This window comes from Corvus kubaryi, unplaced genomic scaffold (genome assembly GCF_017639235.1).
Source record: "Corvus kubaryi isolate FWS band 111438036 unplaced genomic scaffold, C.kubaryi_AGA036_p1.0 37391, whole genome shotgun sequence".
Lineage (NCBI taxonomy): Eukaryota > Metazoa > Chordata > Aves > Passeriformes > Corvidae > Corvus > Corvus kubaryi.
The window spans coordinates 1,287,062-1,306,058 of record NW_024581130.1 but is presented as its reverse complement, the minus strand read 5'-3'; the positions used below and the strand labels follow the sequence as shown (position 1 = coordinate 1,306,058).

The following is an 18,997-nucleotide window of genomic DNA, read 5'->3' as shown; positions in this document are numbered from 1 at the left end:
TGCATCTCAGAGCAAAGTGATGTCTGGAAACATCTTTAAATAGTGAAAACCACCCTTTAAAGTTGCCTTAATCAGTTGCCTGTTAATAATTCTACTTGGCTACCTTTAATACCACAGGCTCTAATTTCGTCTCCATTTCTGCACCCACCCATATCTGGAAGGTATAAACATGATATAAAATCAGTTTCAACTTCTGCAATCTCAACGTCTAAGCTACACCTCCCACTCTTAGCCTTTGAAGGCATCCAGTACAGAATCAGGTCCTTGAGCTCCTTCCCCTGTTCCGCCAGACACAACATTTTCTAAATTTGCACTTAAAAGGGGGGGGTAGGGTGGGGAGCTACCTACATTCAACAATAATTTGCAATATTAAAAAAAAAAATCAGAAGTTTGTTTATATTATGTTTTATAAAGTTAAACACAATTCCCTATTCCTCAGTCATCTTCTTTCATCACCCCAACTAACCTCCTTAAGCTTCTGTATCACTTCTTTCTTCTTATAATTAAGGATGTGGGATTGAAGGGAGTAATATAAGGAAGCACTTATTTTATTTACAGTTCTCATTGTGCTGTATTAAATATTATTCGTATTTTGTCAGCACCTGACTGATGAAGAAATATCACAAGCCTAAGAAATGAAGACAACAGTATGTTTTGGGTTTTTTTAAAACAAATATGTCAGTCTCTGCATCACCACTGAAACGCTACATTGCCAATGTTCACCTTCAAATACTCGTTTAAATACTCTTACTTTGTCTGTGCAAATCTCAGTACAAAGCAAGAAGCAGCATACTGATTACAGAAAATACAGCTAGCCCTGAAAATTGAAAAGATGGAAGTGTCTGGCAGGCAGGCATGTGTTGTATACATGTTTTGTATACACTGCATTTCCACATGTGCACATCTACGCTAGACATGAACACCTCATCCTGGTACCCCAGGCCATTGAGAAGAGAATTAAGAAGCTGACAACCAGATAAGCCCAACAGAAGAGTGAATTACACTTGTAGGGTTCCAGCCATGATCACACTGTAATACTGTTTTCTGTGTGTCCAACAAAATAGCTGAAGCCAACAGCAGTCAGCAGCGATTCCTGGTTAAGTGTATTCGCATGCTCAGCTGCCAACAGCACTTCCTTCTCCAAAACAGGCTTCATTAATCCCCAGGTCGAGCAGTGCCTCAAACTCTCTTGCTCTCCAGCTACCAAGGGTGTCAGAAAGCCGCCCATAGCAAGTGTTCTCTTGCCATTTTGTTATTTCATTTTACAACAGTCTCAATGTAGAATTACAGGTGTTTTTGTGCTGTACTCAAGCCAGAGATTCCCACTTTACTGCACACATCTAAATTCACAACATATTAGGTGCTCTTTTTTTTTCTTTTAGCCTTAAAAATCCAATTGGTTATGAATCTCTAATACATTTATAAGTTTCAGGACTCTTGACTATTTCTTAGCATTGAACTCAAAAGTGGTATCAAATCTCATATTAAAGTTAACAGAAACTTCAGTAGAAGGAAGTGAGACTTATCCTGTTCCTAGTCAAGCCATAAGCTTAAGTAAGGACCACTTCCTCATTTACTTAAGAACCAGTAGCGTTTTAAAATAAATAGTAACAGAAATAACAAAAAGTAATGGAAAAAGAGTTCCTAGGCAATTATCCTGAACTGCTCCCCTCCCTTTCTCAGAAACACTAGATAGATTCTTTTAGAAACAAAGCCTTTGATCTGTCTTGTAGCAAACATAACCCCTCAACCCAAACACAATGCCTCTATAAAATGAATACACAACAGCTCCACACTCTCAGCAATTTTTTTGAACTACAGCAGGTTTTGCCAAACTACTGGCTTAGGAAAACACAGAGCACACTAAAATTGTTCTGCTTTTTCAGAAGACACATCAGGTTTCTGTTTAGTGCATACAACAAAACGTAAGTCCAGTTTCTCAAGGTGTGCAATGGTCCATTCAAGTTTGTCTAACTCTTAGTACTTTGCCAATAGTACAATTGTTACCACCACCACCCCCAGGCTGGCTGATTTAAAGAATCAGAAATATGAATTAAAGAATCAGAAATATGAAGCTTTCACAACTTTTTAAATGCACCCAGAGATTTCAAAACATTTACAAAACCCCTGTCACTTTTCAATTATTTTCATTTACGGATGACTAACAGTATGTCTGTGCCAAACACAGACATAAAACGCATTCTTCAAGAGGCATGAATATACATAAAAACACAGATTTGCCAAATTAAAATACTGTGAGAACAACTATTTACCTCAAACAAAAACAAAAAACAACTTAAAATTAGTCAGCTTTCCAAACTTTCATTAACATCACAAAAATTGTTTGAGTTATTAGAAATGTACATAATCATAAAAAACAACATTATTCCATTGTTTCATCTTTCCTGCTGTACAAGTGAACCACAATTGAGAAACCACGGATAAGCAGAAATGCAGCATTGGGAGAAGGCAAACGGAGTACAAACTTGAAAAAGATAAAGAAGATGCAGTGTTACTACTCTAAATATAACTTACATAATTTATAAAATAGTTGCATAGATAAATATCAGATGTCCTCCTACAGGTTGTCTTAACTGTGGGGTTAATGGATCAGCCATAAAGAAAATTGACACGAAACTCTAAACCTTTCCTCCTTGCTATGTTTATGTGTTAGTACCAACAAGCATCAAACACAGCATCAACAACAAAGTACTATCCACATAAAATAAAAGAACCCAGTCTATTTGCTCACAAGAGCAAAACAAACATTACAGTACTCTCCAAAAGCATAAGATGAACAACAAAAACAACTGTACAGAGTTCACCTCCACAGATGGCTCTATGTTGTGTGTCTCCACATCACCCAAAGGATCTCCCATGCTCATGAGGCAACCTTCTCCTCTCATCTGTCACACTGACATTGGGAATGTAAAGAACAGAAAAGAAATGTATATGGGAAGAACCACACGGAAAATTTCCTTCCCTTAATTCTTTTCTTATGTATGAAGTTTTCCACAGGAAGAGAAATTTGGGTATGGAATATTCATGCTCTCTACCACCTGACATCAAGGTTCATTTCTCTCTGAAAGAGTCTCCAAAGGATAATAAAGTAAAAGCCTGAACACTTGCAAGAAGCATGTAACAATGCAGAGAGGCAGTAAAGATTACTCCCGCCCTGAGCAAAGGGAATAAATAGATAATCATGGAAAAGAAACTACTAAGATCTTCCAAAAGCCTGCTACTTAAGAACACAGGAAGAACCTGGTCTTTCAACGTTAACAGCCATCAACATCTAACATACATCTTTCAAAGCAAGCTCAAGTCATATAAATTCATATAAACCTTTTCTTTTTTGTGATCCAAACCAGAATGCCCGAGCTGCAGCCTGCTGGCCAGATCCAATCCACTGCAACAATTCATCTGGCTAGCTGCCCACTCCTTGCTGTCCTCCCCAATGGCTAATTAGATATAGGAAGGAAGCAGGCAAGGGCTCGGGGAATTGCCCTCACATCTGATTTCCCACCACTATGTTTCATAAGCACCTGCAGCCTCTGCTCCATCAAAAAACAGGGCGGAAATTACCACATGTAGTGATGGTGTTCATGTAACTCCATATGCCTGTTAATAAATGTGAATTTTGCTCCATGTCTGCTAGCACTACCAGCCCTGTGTCAGCACAGCTGCGGGTTGCCCATACATTTCTGTTACAACATTGTACACACCCTACCACAGTTGTCCACACCTCTACACACATTGTCATCTGCAGTCCAGACCCTGTGCCACCAATGCAGCTCCCTGGAAAAGCTGGACGCTAGTCCTCCAAACCAAAAGGCTTCACACCAATCCAGGCAAGAAATGTCTTGAACTGGGGTGAGTTTCTCCCAGAACAAGCCCAGCTCACAGAGGAAGGCTCTCCGTGCTCCCCGAGTAACATCCAGTTCTAAGCTGAGAGTGACTGCTAGCTGCCACCACAACTCCATCAGGGCATGCATACTAATGCTCTTGGACTGTTGCCATATCATCCATATATGCTTTATTACAGCTCATCTCCTTAATGTGCAAGACATTTATCTTTGATTCTTTCAAAATGAGAAAGAAAAAAAAAATCCTGATACTGTAGAACTTGTTTTAGTACTGTTCAGACCATTTAAACTGGGTCACTGTAAGCTCTTCAAGCAGATGTTTCTTTGTCATCACATACAATTAACAGCACCAAGTCATTTTTTGCCTTATTAACAAACTTTTCTGGATTGTAAGGGCTAGAATTTTTAATAATGATCAGGTAAGCTTCTAGCCACAGTTTTTCCATTTATCAGCAGGAAATTTCAACACTAAAAATACAGAAAGAGCAGGTTAATCAAATGAATCAAACTACCAGCCTCAATACTAGCCAGTCATGGGGGGGGGGAACGACAGATGGGTGACGGGACAAACACAGAACTTGCAAAATTGAGTCCACAAATTCAAAGGCAGATCAATGACCATGACTGACACAGAAAAATAAGTAGATCTCAAAGACACCAGTCAACCATGCTCAGAAATATGAAGCTCTTCCCATTCCTTAGGTACACAGTGAGATCAAGGAATGCAACTGAGAAATAGCATCATTTCAACAGCAATGCAGTCTCACTGATATGTGCATTTGGAACAAAGGTACTGGACTAGATTATGTTATTTTAAAATAGTGAAACTCTTTCCCAATACCGTTTTATTTCAAGGATGAACTGCATGACATGTCCTGCAAAAACATGACCTGTCCTACAAACCTGAGAATTAGTGGTGTGGAAAAAGAAGAAAACAAACCAAACCAACACACTTGAAATGCATACTTTAATTAACTTGACCAATTATTCATAAAAATTTACCAACCCACCTGAAAACAGGATTTGCTAGTTTTTCATAATGATAAAGAACATTCTCTGGTCCTGCTCCCCCCAGCTTGTTGCCAAAAAATGTATAGCACAAAACATCCCCACACTCTTTAAAAAAAATTTTAGACGTTTAACAAGCAATGACTGTAACTTGCAGAACTACAGGCTCTGTAAAAGATTTTACCCCTTTAGTCAGATATAAGACATCTTAACTCTAGTTCTGTGGATGTAAACAAAAACACTGAGTAGACAGTCTTCTACTCTCAAAATAGGATTCATTTAAGAAAGAAAGTGCTCTTGGCAGTTGTTCCCTTGGGAGGGAAGCTATGCCAGATGATGAAGCTGCTTCCCGTGGAGGCTGGCAGGTAAGAGGTGAGCCCTGGGACCTGCTGGTCCCCCCTCCAGAGCAGCCACTAGTACAGCTGAGCACGCAGGCCACTTCTTTCTCTCATGGCAGCCAAAGAGAACAGCAGAAGCCAAACTGCAGAGTTACAGTTCTCCATCAAGTTTTGTCTCACTTAACAAAACTTTTGCAATAGGCATGCACAGTTGCAAAACCCCCAAAGAAACTCAAGACTTTTGCCACGCCAAACTTGGCTTTTCATCACTGAATTTTTCTTTTGTTTTTTCCCCCAAGTTTATGGAAAAAACTTTGTCTAGGAGAAGGTAAGAGAGGGAGGATATTTTAAATAATCCACACTAAATTTAAAAAACCCCAAAAGTGGATGGATATAGATTTCGAGGGCAAACTGGAAAAATTACTGGTTCTCCTTTATGGTCTAAAGAATGATGAAACGTCAACAAAACACAAAAAAGGTGATATGTGACCTCAGACATTTGTAATAAAGAGTTTAAAGTACCTATGTTGATTTCTCATCAAGAGAGATGACATTATGAAATGACAGATTTTCAAAGTACTGACTGAAAACACATTAAATAGATCAGTCCTGCAGAAGTATTTAATGCTAAGGGTGGTAGAATGAATGACTGCAGGTGGTGACTGAAACAGAACGTTTGCAGAAGTTCAAGAAAGACCAAAGTTAGTTTCCAAGTTAATGATGGAGCAGTAGCTTCAAATACAGTCACTTTGCTTTTTGTTCATGCAAGGTAAATCTTACTACTACATGCCATCATTTTAGTGCGCCTTCTAAGTCTTTAATATTGTACACCATTTGCCTTTTTTAATAAAGTAGGTTGTACATCCATTTCATTAAGATGTAACAGTGATTAATTTCAAGTAGGAAACACTGACACCATACCAAACGTGCAGCACTCATACATGGATCAGACCGGCCTTCACAAAAATCATATTTTGTATGGATTCAAGCCACCTCAGACCTCAGATACGAGTGAAAGGCATTCCGAGAAGGATGAGCCCTGGTACTACAGCTCCCCCAAGCTGAATCCCACATACCCAGCCAAGTCTGATGTCTTTCCCACCTCATTTTCCCTCCCTCTGTTACACAAGAGGAATCATTACAAAGTCCAAGGCTGTGAGACTATTTTAGCATTAATCTGTGCCTGCAAGACAACATGAACACAGACATCCAGGGCTATGCTGGGCTTGGGCACTGTCAGAAGTTTGTCCTAAACTCTCAAAACACTTGATGTTGCTTCTATCATTTTCAAGACCTGACTGAAGAATATCTCTTTGAATATGCCTTGAAAGAGATGCAGAGAATATACAGCAAAGTAAACACTGCTTAGGGATAAGGCATAAATAAAGAAAAAAAAATTTAAAAAGAAACAACCCAAGAAAAAGCACCCAGCCCAGATTTAAAAGGAAAAAATGGCAAGGATTCAGAAAAAAAACCAAAAAACCCAACCCAGACAAAAAACATCAAGAGAGCCCATCATCCCAAACAAATAAAATAAGTAATAACAAAATGAAAAGCAGAGAGATTAAGAACTAAAAAAGTAAATCAGATTTAAGCCAGATACTTTTGGTCAGTCATGTTATATTATTTCCTACATTTCAATCAGCACGCACACACTCACCCAAATAAACTGCATCTTAATCCACATCAACTTGGTTTTGCTACTCAGCTCCAGATTACACCCTTGTCCTTCCCAGAACGGAGAGATTTTGTTAGGGTTTGGTCATACAGCCTGGCTCATCACTCTGTGCACTTTTTGGATCAACAGAGGCACCTCCTCTCAAACCTCTCCAACCTCCCCCGGAAGCATCTTCTTCAAACTCTTCAAAGTCAGTGCGCCTGGGTCACTCACAGCCCCAGTACAAGAGCAATTCCTCAGTGGTTGTAGGCCAGAAAACACACATGAGGATGGGGAGAAGACTTGTGGAGGGCAGGGGAGCAGGAAACAGGGAAAAAAAATACTGGAAGAAAAAAAGGAGGGCAAAAAGAAAAGTGGTATTTCCAAATATGAAGTGCCAATTAGGGAGGGAAAAAAAAAGTGAGAACCACCTCTTTCAAAATATAACTTTAAGCTTTAAAACACATTAAAGGTGAAGAATCAGCCTTACTAGTCAATTAGCTATAGATTTGCTGGGTATGAATTCAGCTGCTAGTATTGCCTGAGCTTTCTCCGCCCCCAACCTCCTCCCCCCAATCACTGTTTCATTGTGAAAGAATTTAATTATTATTTTCATTACCAGATCCATACATTATAAAATGAGCCTGCACAGAGACAATGAGCCCTTTAAGAAAGTAGGTGTAATAATGAGAACGATATGTTTACATTTTTCTGCAATAAAAATGAAGACATTCTCAACAAGGCTACTTTTTAAAATATACTTGAATAAAATAATTCATAATAGTCATAACACTAAACGTGACACTCCTCCTTTTCTTAAAAAAGGATTAGTCCAGTGCCTTGAATTTTAAAGCAACTTAAAATCAAATTAAAACAGGAGTTTTATTAACTTCTCTATCAAAAACTTCCAGAAAAATTTAACTTGAACACATTTCACAATGATGAAATAGTAAAGCTTTTCTGCTTTGTTCTTGAAAAAAAAAGTAATAATAATAAAAAAAATCTGTTCCAGAGACATCAATTATACTGCATACTCAAGGGAAGAATACTGCAGCCACCACATAATATGCTGGTATTCCAAATACACCACCAAAAAATTCAAGATGAAAAAAACAGTTTTCAAATGAAATACAGATACATGTATTTATTTATTTAGGAGTTTCGCAGCATAAACAAAAATCTCAAAGCCATGGAGCAATAAAAACACATTTGTATGGATACAATAGAAACAACACAATGGTAACATCTGCATATTACTTATTGTCTAAAATTACTGACTTGGGAACAACACAACCTGAGTTCTTGTGCTTTATGTGACCCTATTTAACAACACAGGGCAACACTCCAATTTCACCCAGGAACCAGGTTCAATAAATCATTTGCTGCTCATGGCCCACCAAGCACGCACTGGGTGATATAGAGGTAAGCACCAGGGCTGTCACCAGCACAGACCCCCTGCTCTCAGTAACAGTGTCCCTGTGGAGCTCAGTGTGTGACCACCTGTCACATCCACACACGCTCACCTGTAAATCCGTCACTGCTACGGGGGGACGTTCAACAATCCACTGCTTCCAGCTCTTGGAAGGTTCCCCCTGCTCAGGAGCTGGGGGAACCATCCACATGCACTCACATCTCACCAGGACTGTGCCTCGTAGCCGGGACCTACCCCTGGTGTCCACGGGCACCAACACCAGAGGAGCACAGAGTCATGGCATCGCTCCTGCTGCCCATGCAGAGATGGCACAAGGGCGATGCCCTTGCAATGCCTCAGCATGAATCTGCCCTACCTGGGCAGACCTCTGGAGGCCCTGGAATGCCAACTTCCATTTTGGAAAGGTGTTGAGTCTTTACTCAAGTAGGATGGAGGGCATCTGACACTTAACCACAAGCCATAATAACAGAGCACTCTTGTTTTCCCATTCTCAGATGTGGATGCCAAGCCAGGATTCACTTGACCAAATGAAGATGTTTACAGTGTAGGTGTCTGTATCTGAACAGGTCATGTTGGTCTCTCCCTTTACAGCCCATGGGAAGAACCAGGCTCTTTGACTGAACTCCTCCTACAGAACATGTCAAAAGGAGGTCAAATGAATCACATCCTACAACTGCCCGCTTATGCTCCCCGCCTGACAGGAGTTCTCCAGGATTCCTGTTTCTCTTTGCTGGATACGTTTAGGATCTTCCCTCCATTTCCACTCAAGAGTTAGACCTTAGTAACACAGGTGAGACAAAACCCACACTGTCCTAGCACCAGCTTAATCCTCCCAGTTTAAAAATTACTAACGAAACACTGATTGCGTAAGTTCCCAGCATCTCCCACTCAATCCAGTGGGTGCCTGCTCCCGGGTAACACCAGTCCTTCACATAACTGCTTTTAGTCACATGACACCAATTAGTGTGTTTATTTCAACATTATTTGTCAGCTTGCACTTGGTCCTTCAGTACTTTTCCTCTCAGATGTTACAAGAATTGCCTGACTCTGGGTAGTAACTCTTCTCATTAGCAAAGAAACTTCCTCTCTTTGTTGACAGTCTTCAAAAAAGACTTACCAAAAGATCTTTCTTTAGGTATGACCTATATATTTTCTTCTACTTTATTTCCTCTAAGTTATTGATTTCTTAAGCCTTTTCTCTTTTGTTCTACACTTAAAAATATTATCCAATATCTGCTGAAACCTGTGAGTCTTCATTTGACTTTGAAACAAGCCACCTGCTCAGGTTTATCACCTTCATTATCTCTTATTTTTGCTTGTAGACACCTCATGTTTATTAGATAGACAAGAACTAAAGCAATGAATATTCTCAAGTTCCCTAATTCTACTTCTGATTTATTTCCTCATCTTTCCCAGAAACAAGTTACTTTTTTCCCTTACTTCTAGCCTCTAATTCCTCTTCTTTCTTCTCCTAAACCATACTCCCAAAGCTATCCAGAATCGAGACTGACAGGAAAAGGGTTAAAATGTGCTCAGGAAAGGGAGGTAAGTAATTTGTTTTCTATCCTGTCCAAAGCAGACATGTCAAGCTGAACTCCCTCACCCTGTAGGGCCAGGCAGTCTCTTACCTGAGCAAAAAGAGACATTATATTGATGTACTGTTAGAAATTGGTTCCACACTGAACTAACGAGTCTTAATTGCTTAAGGCTTAAGATGAAATTTACCTCCCCTCTTCCTTCCTCATACCCTTCTATAACCAGAGTCATCTTGGTTGGCTGTTGGGCATTTGCCAACAAACCTTCAGACATCTCACAGCAGTTGTAGAACAGAGCTTTTCCAGGCCAAAGTTTTGACTGTATTTATATTCCAACAGTTTGTCACTCCAGCTTTGGCATGCAGTTGCCATGCAGCACTCCAGACAAAGTCCCTCCTCCTCAAAGCTACTTTTGATCCTGAACACTTTGCTTCAACAAACTGATCAACCTCATCGGAAATGTCACAGCTAAGAAAAAAAGCACCAAACACCTTCCCCTGGGGCAAAGCAGGCCCTATGACAGCCTGTTCAGCTGTGAAACTTGGGGATGGTGCTTTAAGCTTAAAGCACTTGGTGATGGTTTTAATGGTTTGACAAATCTCCTCCCTCAGAAGGAAGGAAGCTTTCCATGCCTGGCTGTAGAGTCTTCCACAAAGCTGAAAGAAAAATGCACTTCTCTAAATTTAACTTGCCATACTTTCAAACTGGTCTGTGTGAGGAAACGTCTTTTGCTTTTATTTCATGCAAAACATTCAATTAAATTCTCTCAGGAGAAAAGCCCTTATGAATTAAGGCATGTACGCTATTTTTTCTTTCACATATATTTCATTTATCTTCCCACATGGCTCAAGTGGAAAAATCTTGGTGTAGTGATTTTAAACTCACATTAACCTGCCCTTCCTCAGGGGCAAAGAAGAACAGGAGAAGCACTGAGCCATTCCTCATCTCCATAGGCAAAGAAATAAGATAGGCCTGGCACTGAGCCCACCCAGCAAGCCGACTCCACCAGACCAGGTTGGGAGCACATTCCACAGGCAGAAGTACTTCTCGAAGAACTTCCTGCCAATAGCTACTTGACATTAAAAACTAGGATGATCTAGGTCAAGTATCCCAGTTGACATTAATTGCTATGTTGGATCAAAAAAAAAGCAGGCAGCCTCTCAGCCGGAGCTCAAGTCACATTAGGCTTAAAAGTAACTGAGGCCAAAACCTTGAGTTGGACCCAGAAGCCAAAAGGAAGCCAAGCAGCTGTTGAAGAACTGCCCCAGCATGTTCTTACCACTCCTGCCCTCGCTGTGCGCAGCTGCCGACTGAAGCCGGGGAGCACTGACCAAGGACCGGCGATTCCGTGGCCTCGCACAGAGGTCACAGAGTCACAGACAGCCCCCAGGACATGCCACCTCTTGAGTGCATTTCTGCATTCTGACGCAGAAAGCTGGGGGCCTGCTGGCTGTACCTACCTCAGAAAACCAGCAAATTACAAAACACTTAGATAAAAGGACAGGCAAAACACTCCAAAGGCTGGTAAACTATAGTAGCACCTGCCTTTAGTGCTTTATCTCTGTTTGCTGCTTCTTTTTATCTCTATGAACTCTGAAGGCAAAGCATGTGCCATGTCCAGCTGGAAAGGAAAGATTACCTGGAAAAGCAAGTCATCTTTTTATTGATCAGAGCACAAGACCAGGTGACTCTTGGTTAACCAGAAAATCCAATGAGTTCTTCAGAACACCATGCCTGAGAGTGCTGGCTGTACAGTAGTCAAAGCTATCACTGTTGACAAGTTAAAAACCAGAATAAAGGATTTAAAAACTGGGGAAGTTCATCTGGTATCAAAGACCTCAGATGATTTTTATTTATTTTTAAGGGAAGATGATTGATTAGGACCAGTAGTAATTTTGAGAAAGCACTTTAATTCAAACAAGAAAGAGAGAATTAATATTCACATTTTCAATCCCAGAGTTATCATCATGGCCAAGGCTGAGAAGGTCAGGTTCTGGAACAACTGCTACCATGTGGAGGGTATCTCCTTCCAGATATTCTTCCAATTATTTCCAAAAACGTCTTACAGTAGATGAAGACAATTTTCAGGTACATGATGAGTTCATGACAAGAAGAAACAACTCCACAAGCCCTTTCAATTAATGTAGCTACAGCTGAAACAGAAAACAACTATGGGCTCATCTTACTTATCCACACATCTTGAACAATACAGCCTTTTATACAACAGGCATAAAAGGAACAAATTAATTTTTAAAGAGCAAAAGATTAAAATATATAGCTGTACTCCATAACTCATAGCAGGCTTCCAAATTGCAATCAGTATTTTCTTTTGCATTTAAGAACTTCTGAATCTTAATGCTTTTTAGACATCCAAGTGCCAGAAATAATAATTTTATTATAGATAACTGTCTGTGATTAGAATCTGACTGTAGTTTTTGAAGTTCTCTGCAAAGCCTATATGGGTTAAGTGCCCATTTGTATTGTTATAAAACTTCTTTACAGTGCTGTAGTACAATACTCAAGCAGCAGACCCTGAGCTAATATTTAGCATACAACCTGAGAACCTCATGTAGACCTGAATACAGCTGGAAAACCTAAAGTCTACAGCAAGTCCAACAATATTTGTATTATTTTATTCAAAAGTTTAAAAATACAGATGTCAACTTCTCAAAGCAGGAACAGTATTTTGGAAAAGTAACTTATAGTAACTTATCAGTCCATTGAATTATTCAGCAATTACCGCACATGCAGTACTACAGACCATTGACAGCTCATTTAGTTCAATGACAACATAAAAAGGCTTTCTTTCCCCCACATACAAGCTCTTTAGCCAGTAAAGATAACTAGCACTTTGTCCAAATTTTCCAAATAACAGTCTGGGGCCAAATACAAAACTGTGTCAAGGATAATCTTCTAAAAACTTAGCCAGTGCCATTTAAAAATAAATAATTGAAATCAAATCAACAACAACAACACAACCTCAACATGAAACATCTAAAACATATTTACTTAAGAAGCTGGGGTGCTTTTTCTACTTTACAGACCAGATCCAGGTGGGCCATAAAACGTTCAAATATTATGACAGTCGAAATTAACCCTAAATGTACTTGTAGGAGGAAGTGCATAGCATTTCTCCATGTAAGCCAACAGGAAGCACCACAGTCTGCTTGTATTACTGGGAGAAAGTCTGGTGACTCTCCCAGCAATTATGGACTAGAGCAGATCTTTCCCATGCCCATTTGGACATTAGGAAAAGGTTGTTCATGGAGAGGACAGTCAGTCAGTAGAACAGGCTCACAGGGAAGTGGTCATGGCACCAAGCCTGCCCGAGTTCAAGGAGCCTCGGATGACACTCTCAGCCACATGGTTCAGTGTTAGGTAGTCCTGCGAGGAGCAGGGACTCGGACTCAACGAGCCTTATGGATCCCTTCCAAATCAAGATATTGTATGAGTTTATACACATATTTTCAGTCATCAAAATGTTGATAACCTATTAAGACTTCTCAAAAGGCTTTTTTTTTTTTATTTGGCAATATCCAATAGTGCTTTTTTTACTCCTTCATTCACAGAAGGACATCAGTACTTTGTGATAGGTCTCCTGCAGTGTTCAGAGCAAAGCTCTGGAACACCATGTATTGGACGGGGGTTACCTACAGAAATTCCTAATGCAGACAACTAATCAGCTGCACAGATTAAAGATTGAAACGAGTGGTCTTTGTTAATTCTTTTTTGTTTTTCTGAGTTGGTTTTGTTTGTTTAAACTAGTTTCAACTACCAAATGCATTCAGAAGTTACTGTAGCAATATTTGCCTTTTCATCCAAAACTAGGGTAGAATAGTCATTTATTAACCATGGCAGACTTGTATTTTACAATGAAAGAATGTAAAACATATGAGTCAGGGCTTCTGTTTTAATTATGTTTTAATTTCCTTTAGCAAAACTGGAGTAGAGTTTCTCATAAACCTGATTCAGAAACATCCTCTACCTAAATACTTATGTCTTTTCTTTACTTTGGAGAAGTGCTAAAAATAACTAAAACTGGAAAAGGAAGACAAAATAAAGAGGGCAACACTGACACAGTCTCTCAGAAGGAAACAGTTATCTTTTTGTTCAGAGAATTACCTGTGTTACTCTTTATTTATTAACTTTTATTTAACCCACCTCTTGCTGCTGTTCTTGATTACCTGAAAGGAGGCTCAGGTGAGCCTACTGAGGAGGGAGGCAGCGAGAAAATATACAAAAATCATCACTTCCAGTCTCGTGCTTTCCTTTACTTCCACTTGTGCTCTCTTGCAAAGCTTTCCTTAGATATCCTCCAGCTCTCCCAACCTCTGATCAGTAACACCACTCTTTCCTCATCCTGCAGCAGGCTCAGGAAATAAAGATGGCACAAACGTTTCTGCTTTTCATATGAAAAATAACTGCACCTCTTTGAAACTGCTCCCACGAGGGCAATACCACAGCCCATGCCTGTACCAATGAAGTGGCAGGACTGAAACCGAGCCGTAATATCAATCTGTGTACTTTATGTGTAAGGAGTCACTCTTACTATTCTCTTGTATTTCCATATCTAATTGAGTATGCCCAAGCTTTCCCTCACATGTGCAATGCCAGCCTTTGTGCAAGCAGAATCTCTCATGATTTGACAGTGGTTTAAAACAAAAATTCATTAGTGGGGGTTCAACAACTGGCACTGGTAACACAATCCTGACTGTATCATTCATTCACACAGGCAGCAGTGCTTCTGCCTCCATATGATGAGCTCAAGTAAGAGGGGTACTTTAATTTCTCAGACTAAAGCACAGGTGAGGTACCTATTGCCTTTTAATCTCCAAGCATAGCAAGAAAAAACAAAGATAAAAACCAAAGTAGGGGATATTTGTTCTATTTGTTTCTGAATAATGACTGTCTGGTGAGAGGGTTACCTGTTGTCTCACCTGGCCTTAATTTTGTCCCTGTCTGCTCCACAGGCTAATCTCATGCAATGCACTGCCAGGAAGATGTTACCCCTCTTGCTAGTTCTATGCAAGTACCTTTTTCCAGTATTCTGTTGTTAAATAATGCCTCCATGCAATTACAACCCATGTGTTCGTCAGTGCTAGACTGAAGTAATGCGGGCATAAGCCTGTGGGACCCTGGGATGCCTCTCTTGCCACAGATTTCCCTTCTGGATGCTCTGGCCAGCTTATTACCCCACACATTTTAGCCTGTCAAATTTTAACAGTCCCATTCTTACCCTGTTTTAGTGTGTGCCTGTGGTTTTCTGCTCCAAAACACAGTGGAGTGCTATTTCCAGCCACCATTTCTGGGCTCCTGTGTTACAAAACAATCATTAGCATAGGAAATGAAAACCACAGTCAGACTTGGGGCAGGGGGGGGGTGTGTGTGTGTGTGTGTGTGTGTGTGTGGAATCACTTGTTCCCTAGATATAATCTACTCCTTCCAGCAAAAGGAAACAACAATAACCAAACCACTAACTCACAGAAGACCCTACAGTTCCACCAATTTTCACATTAAGCTCCCCCTGGAATCAGAACATGGTATGGAGTTAAGAGACTGACTCCTCCTTGGAAAAGTCACATTTACTGCAATACAGCCATTAAAAGGAACAACTAAAATAAATGTTAGTTAGCATATCAGAAACAGTGTTAACTGGTCACAAACTCAACCTTTACCTCTAAAAAGAGCTCACTTTGCGCCGGCAGTAGGGCTATTTCCCCTAAATTTAGGTGTGTTCCACTTAAGCCTGATGTTTTCTCACCCTCAGTGTCAAAGCTTATGAGAGCAGGAAGCACCGAAAGCGAACCAGGACAGGTTTCCTCCAGAAACTGAATAAATACTTTTAAGCATCATAAACATGCAATTTGGCATGTTGAAAGAGATGCAAACAGATATCCCTTTAAAAAGCCCCTTTTAGGACCAAAATAGTTTATGTTCCCTTTCTCACAGCTATATGTTCACATGCCCTAATCTATTTTTAGAATGTCCTTCCTAGATGAATTTTTAAACTCAAGTCTGGACACTTTTCCCCCTCTCTCTGCCCAGATATCCCTGTTGAGTCTGTTCCACTACTGGAGGCTGCAAGGACATGGAAGTCAGCCTGCCACAGGTTTGCATCCCACCCTTTCCCACAAAAAGCAGAAAAAGACAACACAGGGATGGAGAGCCTGTAGAGAGAGGAACAGGGCACAGCACTTACAGGGCAAGAGCCATAACTTCCTACAGCAGGCATGCTATTATATGTACTTTCTGTCACAGCAGATGATGACTTAAAGCCATCTCATGAAATGCTGCAAGGCTTAAAAAGAAGGAAAAAACCAGCTGTTCCCCAACTTCCAAAGAAAAGAGTATAAATAAGCATACCTGCCTTCATCCATGAAGTAGCCAGCCCACACTTAGGCTTGACAGCATCTCTCTAAGAGAATAAACCCACCATAGACTTTACAGGATAAATACATAACTAAACCTTCTGGCAGTTCTCTTTACCAGATACAATTCTACAGCTTTAGCTACATTAGCTCACAAATGTGACAATTTTAACCCAAGGGTATTTATATGCTTTTATTTAGAAGGGTCTTGTACCTGAAAGTCTGCATACATCACAAATCTTTTGAAAGGAAACAGATCACAGACAACCACTGATGTCAGTGTGAACTATTTAAGGATTAGTAAGTTGCTTTGGACTAAGCCAGTTCTTCCCATTCCACTTACTAACAGCTGGGAAAAACAATGTAATGGTGATTAAAAAGGAGGGAGTAGGGGGGAGGAATTTAACCAGCTACTTTACATAAGATGATCAATGAGCAATTTCTGTGGACTAAAATTTAATCTGACATTAGTTCAGACTTCCTTTATTTACGTCTGTAGTCCCAAGGAGTGGTAAACAGCACTTGTAAACTGAGAGGAAGCTGTGCCCACAGACCACAGCGTGTCAAAATATCCAGTGCTGGTCAAATCCAGTGGGAGACAAATCTCCCAGCCATACCATGGTCACTGAACTCCTCAAACAAACCACTTTTGCATTTCCAGACAAAAATGTGTTCCCCACGTTACACAGGAGCAATCTGCAAAGACTAAAGAGCACACATGAGGTAACAAAAGAGAGCTAGTAAGATATTACAGATATTACACCTTTTTCTTCTCTTCTGTGATCTCATTTTAGCAATCACCAGTTATTTCTACATATCTTAAAGAGACTCACTTGTAAATAAAAAATACAGAAACACAGTGCTGCAACACACCAGCACTCGTACAGGGAGTCAGAACTCAGGAAAGTGAGTTTACGAATTATGTTTACACATTTTTAATATAGTCTAATGATTAAATCAAAAAGGAAAATAGTAAGGGTATTTGCCCTTATCTTAATTAGCAAGGCTGTTTATGCAGACTGAAAGGTAAGCATGTGTTTATTTCTCCATCTCATTTTTATGTATTACAACTGAAGAGCATTGCGTTATTTGCACTCTTGAAATCGTAGAAGCCTCCAAACAATTTCTGCAGAAATGATACTTAAAAATTTCACATTTGATCCATCCAATCAAGAGCTATTTTACCCAGAAAGATTAAGGCTCTCACTTACCAGAAAGATTCAAACACTTGCAAAATAAACACAATTTATACCCTTCCCAAACTTCTATCAACACAATTTTCCCCCTAAAATTTCTACAAGTAAATCTCATCACTAAAAAGCTCAATTATGTCATGAAGTGATTGCCCTAATTCTTCCAAACAAGAATGTATGAGGTCATTTGATACATATCTTAACTACAGAATCTAAATTGGGATTGAAAACCAACCAGCAAAACACAACCTCAAAACTGACACCATCTAAAAAGCTGACCACAGTAGGTGCTTTATCCCAGACAGACGGAAGAGATTCTGGAACTGTAAAAATGGTTTCCATCCATTACTTTCCTCTCAGTCTTCGAAGTATTTGCTGTTCCCAGTATCACCAGCTCTGCTATACCTGTTGTTATATGCTCTTTCACACAGTCTCTCTCCTGTCTACATTATATCTGCAATATTCAGAAATATTGCACTATCTTAAATTACTTTCCTGGATTATTTAAACAACCACTCCTATTTCTACAATCCAGGCCATCGTGCATGAGTTTTCTGAATCCTGAAGATGATCTCCATGAGACATGGGCAAGTTTTTAGATTTAAAAAAAAAAAAAGAGAATTAAAAAAAACCACACATAGGACAGCTGCATCTCCAAGCAACTCACTTCGCTCAGCAAGGAAGAGAAGCAAGTGAGGAGACAACACACCCTGACTTGTGCCATCCCCCTGCAGGGAAGGGACCTTCTGCAGAGGAATGGAACAGGTCACCAGGGTCAGCAGCACCGCCAAGGATAAACCTGACAAAGTCCACCTGCCACAGCACCAAGCAATAAGCTAACAAAAATTAGATCAGATAGCAGACCTCCAAGTGTTTATAGCCCATGACTCAACTTTCCCTCCTGTACAGTGACCTTTACAGAGGACAGGAAAAAGAGGCAAGCATGCTTATATGTTAAATTCATACAATCCATTATCCAAAAGAGTAACTGATATCAGAGGCTCTAAATCTACTTAAGAAGCAGAACAGCAGTGGCCTACGATATGCCCAGAAGGCCAGAACAGAGGAAATTTGATTGGTTTTGTGCTCCTGGTATCTTGTGAAACATGTGCAATTTTTCTCAAAGAACATAGTAATAAGGTAGAAGACACAGAAGTAGTGCGATCATCAGCACAAAGAGGATATTTTAAGACCTGCTTTAATGCTCAAGTTCAGTTTTGCAGAGACAGAATACAGCTGACATTTGCCTGGACAAGACATCAGAGCTGGAGGAACTATACAGCATTGCAACCCAAAATACTCAGCATTACCCCAAAAATAGTGTCCAAATACTGCTCACTTCCTCTATCACATGTTAGAATACTCTGAAAACAAAACCAGAGCAGGGTAAGGCAAAAGTGAAATTGCCTGGAAAGCCTGAAGGGCACACTGAACAGACCCTTTTTTTCACTTAGGAAATTCACAGTAGAGTATCACCAATGGTAAAACTTGAAGTCCAGAAGATAAAGTTCGACCAAGTGACCTTTTACGCATTTCAGATCAAAAACCAGTTGGGTCATATGCATGCTGAGATAGCCTTGGGCATATGACAAACAAGCTTAAA

At 40.0% G+C, this 18,997-nt stretch overlaps 1 protein-coding gene across 5 annotated transcripts in view; it reads right to left on the bottom strand.

Moving 5' to 3' along the window:
• Window positions 1–18,997, bottom strand: part of NRIP1 (nuclear receptor interacting protein 1) — a 95,170-nt gene that overhangs the window by 40,352 nt on the left and 35,821 nt on the right. Inside the window, exon 1 of one of the 5 annotated variants that reach the window (XM_042037889.1) lies at window positions 2,826–2,893. The exons of the other annotated variants lie outside the window; for them this stretch is intronic. The gene's annotated coding sequence lies outside the window, so the exon portion shown is untranslated. Of the gene's footprint in view, window positions 1–2,825; window positions 2,894–18,997 lie in introns of those variants that run through there. 5 annotated transcript variants of the gene reach the window in all.